The sequence below is a fragment of the Idiotropiscis lumnitzeri genome, chromosome 11 (assembly GCF_059441095.1).
Source record: "Idiotropiscis lumnitzeri isolate Australia: NSW breed Sydney's pygmy pipehorse chromosome 11, RoL_Ilum_1.0, whole genome shotgun sequence".
Taxonomy (NCBI): Eukaryota; Metazoa; Chordata; class Actinopteri; order Syngnathiformes; family Syngnathidae; genus Idiotropiscis; species Idiotropiscis lumnitzeri.
Genome location: NC_142401.1, coordinates 17,298,863 through 17,306,760, shown reverse-complemented (window position 1 = coordinate 17,306,760; position 7,898 = coordinate 17,298,863).

Here is a 7,898-nt window from a genome sequence, read left to right as displayed (position 1 = left end):
GGTTATCAGGAGTGGCTAAACGTGTTGATGTGATCGGCCTTGTGACCCCGTGCCAACACAGAAAGCTCAATCTCTGTGATGGGCACGTGTCATCTCAGGCGACAGCATATGGAACCCAAATGAAGAGAAGGGGCTTGGCATTGTGGTTGTCAATGAGAGTGCAACAGCAACAACAAATTGAAGGTTCCGTACTTAATGTGATTGAAGTTTGACGCCATGCAGTGTCTGAAGTAGATGACGTACCACAGTAATTCTCAAAGTGCGGTACAAGCACCACTGGTGGTACTGAGGCTCCCTCTAGTGGTAAGTGAAAGTATCATTGAATTAAATGTCCAAACTGTCCATGTTATAGTGACATAATTGAACTTAAAGATTCAGTTGCATTTAACTTTTAATTACATTTCCTTTAAAAAAAAAATTAAATGTTTGTTGTCAAACATTTAGGTCCGTTTGTTTTTTTTTGTTTGTTTTAACTTAACTAATATTTTTCCCCCTGTGGTAATGACCAAACTGTGTTAAATTTACTTAGTTTTGATGAATACACAGTACTATATTTTAATGCTGGTCATTATGGTGGTGCTTGGAGAGGCAAGATTTTTTTTTTTTTTTTTTGGTGCAAAATGTTTGAGAAGCTTTGGCGTAGGCAAAAAGTACTTCTGACCATTTAATTGGTCATCTCTCTTGACTTCTTCATCTGCTTTTGATCGGGGCTCCTTTGGGTCTCTTTCCCAAAATTCTATTTTAATTCAGTAACGGGTTTTTAAGACTTTTTTGAACGGCCAGTTATGAGAGACACGGCCCAATTTCGGTCATTCTGAGATCTTAGTTTTGAAGAATCTTTGAAACAATCTTCAAACTTTCTTGCCTTGCTCAGCCCACATAAATTGATGTGGGGATAAAAATACCTCCTTTTGATTGGGATTAATTTGGGAAAATTCACGAGCAGAATCCTTTCAAAATACCAACGCAAGAATTTGCCACCGCACTTCCTCTTAATTTCTAAATCAACTACTGCCAAGTGCTTATTTTTCAAACTTCCCAGGGGGGGCCACTGAGTTAATTTTCAGGGGGTCATACATAAGACATAAACCACTGGTCTAGCATACAAATGGACCCAAAAAGACAAACACATTTCCGCACAAGACGCTGAGTGTGAACTTGTTTTACATGTAGACAAGGAAGACTCTCTTCCAAAGGGGTTACTTTTGTTAAACTACATTTTTAACTGCTTTTATGGCTTTCATCAGAGTGACTTTCATGCTTGATGGCAGTTTGAGGGAAAAATCCCATAAACTTTTCATATCCTGTATTAATATTTTTACTGGTTGTTCCTATTTTATGAACATGTTTTTAAAGAGGGCAGCACAGTTGTACAGTGATTCACACTTCCTTATTACAGTTCAAAGATTCTGTGTTAGAATCCTCCTCAAGCACTAAAGTCAGCACACCGGGACTTATAAGAAGAAGCACGCTAGGCATAATAAAAAATAAAATAAAATAATAATAATAATAATAAGAAGAAAAATAATAACATTCAAATGTGTCAAATTGACTCAACATTTAGTATCAATACATTAAAAAAAATATGTATAATACAGAATTGAACCGTCTTTTTGCGTGAAACCATTCTATTAATGAGATCAGCTTGCTCCAAAACAAGTGTATCAGCAATCAAGAACAATAATGAAATAATAATGGTTTAAAAACGTTTTTAAATATTTTTTTTTAATATCAAACATTTTGTTTTGGTGAATAAATTAAAAAAAATGTTTGAAAATGCCATCATTATATTTTATACAGTGTTTTTTTGTGATCCAATTCAGGATGTAAAAATAAGCAACAGAGAAAATGTAACTTGGGCACGCCTCTTGTAACTGGCTGTGTTCAGACTCACATTCAAACTCATATTAAATAGGAGTCAGCACACAACCATTCAAACTATTCAAAGTTCCTCTAATTAACCCCAAATGAAGTTCAGTTGTTGCAGAAGGCTTTTTCTGACATTTTTGTTGTCCTTCCAGCACAAAAACTTGGCATTTGAACAGACGAGTGTGAACTTTTTGTTTTTTAAAACCACAGTATTTAGGTGAGTTATTAATATACCAAATGGCTTTGCTGCAGAATATTTCGGAAGAATGTATGTGCGTGTGTGTGTGGGGGGGGGGGGGGGGTGTGTGCTTGTGTTAGTGTCGTCGATTAGAATGGTGTGTATTGTGTGGGCTTTAAAGCTGTTCTCCTCAGATAAGGCCCCCCGCATGAGGGTTAGATGACAGGAGGCTCTAAATGTTAATAATAATGATGATGATAATAATAACATAACACAGCCATTAGTCTGCTGGCTTTGTGCAAAAATTGGATGGCTTCACGGAGTACAAATGTACCGCAGTAATTACTTTTCAATGAAGTCGTCCTTGTTCAAAAGTAATTCTTTCATCCTTGCAAGGCTTTACAAAGAGACTGACTGCTGCCAGGAAGTTAACTGTTCCAAATGACACAACGTTGTATGTCCAAAATCATCCGTATTAAATAGGGTTATTATTTAAGTGGGGTGCAAAATGTGTGCTTACCAAGGTTATAATAGATTTGGATTTTTTTTTACATTGTGGTTAATATTTTTTAATTTTTTTCTTGTGTGTGTGCGTGTGTGTTTGTGTGAGTTCATCTAGTCAAGTCAAAATTGTTTTGTACAGCCCTTAATCACAGATTCTCAAAGGGCTTCACATACCGACAGTCGACATCCCATGATCTTAACCAGTAAACTTGGACGCGTTGAGTGCCAGAAATATTCTTCATGCTTAAGATAAATTTACAAACGGCGCTTGAATCACCTTCTTGGCAGCCCTCACAGGATGGATGGAGCACTTCCTTGACCAGCACATGACCTTCAAGTAAAATGTTACATACTGTCGTGATTTTTCAGACCACAAACCGCACTTATGATTCTTTAGTTAAAAAAAATATGTTTTTTGTATTCATTTGAATGTTAATATTTTGATATCTTATATTTCATTTTAAAAAGTTTGAAATTTATTTTTGGTTATTTCATTCATATTTGTTTTATTTAATTAAACCAAAATTCCAGGAATTATGCTTTGAAATAATTTCCATTATATATCTTTATATATGATTTGAAAATGCAATTTTTGTCATAATTTCATTCAGTTTTTAAATGTCTAATCTAAAAATGTTCATGTTCAGGGATTTTTTAACAATAACTTAAGTGAGTTCATCTCGACATATATTAATCAGTCACTTTTAAAATGGCCTTGTAAGTGACAAAATAAAAAAATGTACATGTACTACTAAACTCAGTGAGGGGTGGGTGGGAGACTTTCGTGACGGGCCGCACTACTTAATCTTCTTAGCATTACTGTACCACATTTGCAGACCATACACACACACACATACACACACCTACACATGCACGCACGCACACACCCACACGCAGACAAACGCACACACGCTAACCTACGCACACCAAAGAAAGCGTGACAAACAAAAAAACATGTTTTCTTTTATTTTGCATTTTTTGTGTTTTTAATGTTTTTCACTGACCTGCGATTGACTCGCAACCAGTTCAGGGTGTCCCCCGCCTACTGCCCGAAGATAGCTGGGATAGGCTCCAGTCTTCCAGTACCCTGCGACCCTTGTGAGAAGCTGCGGTACTGATAATGGATGGATGGATGTTTTTCACAAGGGTATCAGAGAAGTCAAATGGGGAAAATGTATGTGGGAGTTGATGCATGATTCCGACAGGGTTGTATGTGAGAGGTTTGTACGTGTAAGTGTTTATATGTGGTTTACATATAGTATATATTTATAGACATTTATGTGGGTAAATGATAAAATTGCATATATAGTGTATTGTAGTATGCAAGAATGTACACCGTATGTGGGTGATGATGTTTAATTCGAGGGAGAAATGGAAATTTTCAGGAAAAAAAAAAGTTTTCCGGTTAAAACTATCAGTATGCCTTTACAGTAGTTGTGTGAGTAAAATGAACTGTGTGAAGAAAAAGAAAAAAAAAACTTCTCCGGCTAGTGCGGGGGCTTTTTCATGAAAATCGCCGTTCTTGACAACGTAAATCACCTGCTTGTCAAAGCATTGGTTTTTTTTTAGTGCTCTTAAATCTGTTTTCACCAATCTCACACATAAACTGCCGCTTCCTCCTCTCCCGCCAAGCTCATCAATCAGAAGAGGCAGTTCATCCAAACCAATCAGCTTCGAGCTGCTCCTCACAAACTGGCGAATGCTAACATGCGTTGCTAACTTGCTAGGCTGACTTGTGTAGCACCGAAGCACATTTATGGGTGCACGCTATGAGCTGTGCTTGCTGCAGCAATATGTGGCACGGCTAAACATAACCTCTCCTCTGAAGCCCGCATCTTACTATTGCTTGCAACTGTTTAAGGGTGTAGCAAAAGTTGGCTTTTCGTCAGGGTTTGTTAAAGTTTGGAAAAATTGCAAGAACGTTCGCCAGACATTTGCAAACATTTTTAATGATCGCAAAGAGTTTTTCTTGTCGCCAAGAAATTTTGAACATGTTCCTAAAGGAGAAAATAGGACTGTCACTAATATAAAACGTTTTCTATCTTAGTACGGGGAAGAAAGATTTGCTTTGTCAACACAGACTATCAACACTACAGGTAAGGTTCGAATGTCAGCAGCAGGGGGAGGTGTTGAGGATTTGATGGATGAATTGCTGCGTTGAAGGACAGGCAGAGGAAGGAAACGTCTCCGTCACCACTCCCGCAGGACGCTGCGGTGGAGCTCATCTTCACGCCATTTACCACACTTTTACGCACACAAATCACTCGGCATCAATTCATGACTGCTCTCGCCATCTGTGTCGCCACCTCGTCCGTTTTTAACGGTCGTTTGAGTCACTGCTCTGAATTGCATCGTGATATTGTTGGGATCAATGACAAATTCTACGATATTATCGCGTTATGAGTTGTGACCGTCTGGTGGGCATGGAAAATGTGAAAATGTTGCCACAGTCAAATGAGAAAAGAGACAATGTGAAAAATAGATATTTACCTGTTTGATGTCATAAAAGTTGAACAAAAAAAGCAACTGAGCTGTATTGTGCTACTCTTAGTGTAAATGTCTGTAAAAACTGACTTTTTTTTTTTGGGCGAAAGTTTGAGTTGTATAAATTCTTTGGAATTATTTCAAACTAATGGAAAAAGCCTCATAGCTTGCATATGCACATTCATGTCCTCTCATAACCTTGCATGCAACTGAGCTCCCCACCACCACCCAGCAATACATACTTTGTGAAGTTTACACTCATGGGTGAACATAATGAGATCCTTACCCTGGAGACAATGTCCTAATATGATGGATAGCAAACGCTCCACTGTAAAGACTTAAGACGAGTCCTTTTGGGGAGGCGACCTTGACGCGCGCCGTGCAGGCTGCAGTGGAGCTGCTCTCGTCGCAGTGTGACAGGAAAGGGGGCGACCTGCAGCACCATGCTACATAAGCGCTGTGGTTCGAAATGGGTAACATTAGACTCTTGTCTTTTGCTGCCAATTGGCCGCACTCCTGGCAAAATGTCAATGAGGGGGGAACTTTTGGAGGGATGTTTTCAAGGTCAACCAATCGCTGGGATGAAATGTTTCATTCACCACCACAGCAGGTCAAGCTGTTAAACTGTTCAATATGAGCTACTGAGAATTAGAATGGGCTAACTCCATTGTTGTCAGTTTTAAATTAAGCCCATAAATGAATAGAGAAAGGGCATATTTTTCAGATGAATACTGGTGAAATTAAGGATTTGTTACAATTTTGACATGTAGGGGGAAGTCTATTGTTGCACTCAGCACTTTTCATGTTTCACCCGTTCAACACAGAGCCAACATCCCATTGTCCTTAATCTGGGCTAGCACCGCCAGTATAGAATAAAATATTTGCACACTGATTGTTAGTTTGTATCTATGGTATCTGATTTCAGCTCCCCATTCGTGGTTTGCATTACGGCAATAAAGTAACTGCATAATGTTGGTGAGAAAGCAACCTGCCTGATTATTCCGCAGTTTTAGAAAAAAAAATGCCTGGAATTTCCCAGATACTTCCCTAGTGACGAGAACAGTATTCATAGAGTTATCCGTTTGTCGTGGCGAAAGCAGGATATTGTATTCTTTAGTTAACTTCAAAACATCAAATTCTGTTCCTATTTAGGTTGGATGTACTGTATATTCATATTTAAGCCCTAATACATTTTTCATTCATTATGTCATGTGGATTAATTGTAACATGTTCGTCCTGTTAAAGGTACAAAAAGTCACCTTGTAGTGCCTTGGCATAGTGCCAAAGCTATACGTGACATTTTTTTGTAAGGGTAATGAAGCAATTGTTTCTCAAACAGAGATATGAGGGGGGAAAAACAAACCTTAATAGTCCATTGTAGTCTTTTTATCTGATGTGAGAAGGGTGGACAGATGTTTGCAGCGGCAGGTATTTTTTAGGGGACACACAATGCATCTTATAGTTAGATTCTTTTGAAGTAGAACCTTTGTTTATTTTATTTAACATGCTGGTATCCACTATGAAAAAATGATATATAATTGAGTTTTTCTCGTTTATGGTAGTTTATTTATTTTCTTGATTTCAGGACCTTTAGGGACGTAAAATGTTTATTAATTTCTGTTTTTTAAAGTTATTATAATCTTATATATTATTATTGTTATTATTATAATTATTATTATTGTAAATGACATTTTGTATATTTTTTTAATTAATTAAAATTTTGAATGTTTTATTTCCGTATACTATGTCTTATTTAATATTTTCTTTTGTTGCCTTCGGATACCTTTAGAGGCAAAAGTTTTTAATTAAACATTTTTTATTTGCGTATTTTCACAATTCTCATTTGAACTAAAAAAAAACTTGAAACATTTTGGGTAAAATCGTTTGGCATTGAGTAATTTATATTAGTTTTATTGATGTAGTGGGTTTTATTTTGCTGTGGGTGGCATAAAGTTGTAATGCAACCATTTTTAAATGAGTTTTACAATTCAAATTCGATTTTTTTTCTTCATCTTGGAATATTCAAATCACCAATTGGCTTTCAAATTATTTATTTATTTGTTTAACTTCCTTATTTGACTTACTCACTTCTTTCTTTCTTCCTGCCCTTTTCCTTCCTTCCTTACATCATAATATTTTCGATTACCATAAATCAAGAATGAATGCAAAACCTAATTTCTGTGAAAATAAAATAAACGTAAAAATTAATTTGAAAATTCCATAAAATCCTAAGAGTAATTGTTGTAAAATTAACATAATTATTCTGCCTAAATTAAGTTTTGCTGATGTGTATGTTTTAATTTCCATTATAAAACTCTAAAACATTCTATAAAATCATACCTTCATTTCTCCAGGAGGAATAGTTAAAAATATTTTTTTTTTGTAAAGTAATATTGATTTAAATGAAAAACATATAATTTACTAAACAATAATGAATAATATTATTAGCTCTTATTTAGAATCAGAAATTTCCAAAAATATATAGGATTGGATTATTTTAGTTGTAAAAGGTACCAAAAAGTCACCTTGGAATTTACTGAGTGTCAATTGTGCATTAATAGACTCCTACTTGCTCCAAAATCTATAGCTCATATATTCAGCAAGGTCAAAGAAGGAGTTATTTACCCTAAATAGAAGTGGCACACATTTACTGCACTCAAATGAGAGTGTTTCTCAATTGTGTGAACAAAAAAATCAATAGTCCTTTGAAGCACTTTTACCTAGAGTGAGCGAGTTGGACAGATGTGTGCACCTGCAGGTGCTCTGTCAGGTATTGTCCTGTATTGGTTGGGGGGTTGCGCACAATGCAGTCTAATCCCCAAGGTGACGCCGGATTGGACAATTCTCGCGTGTGTGCGCTCGT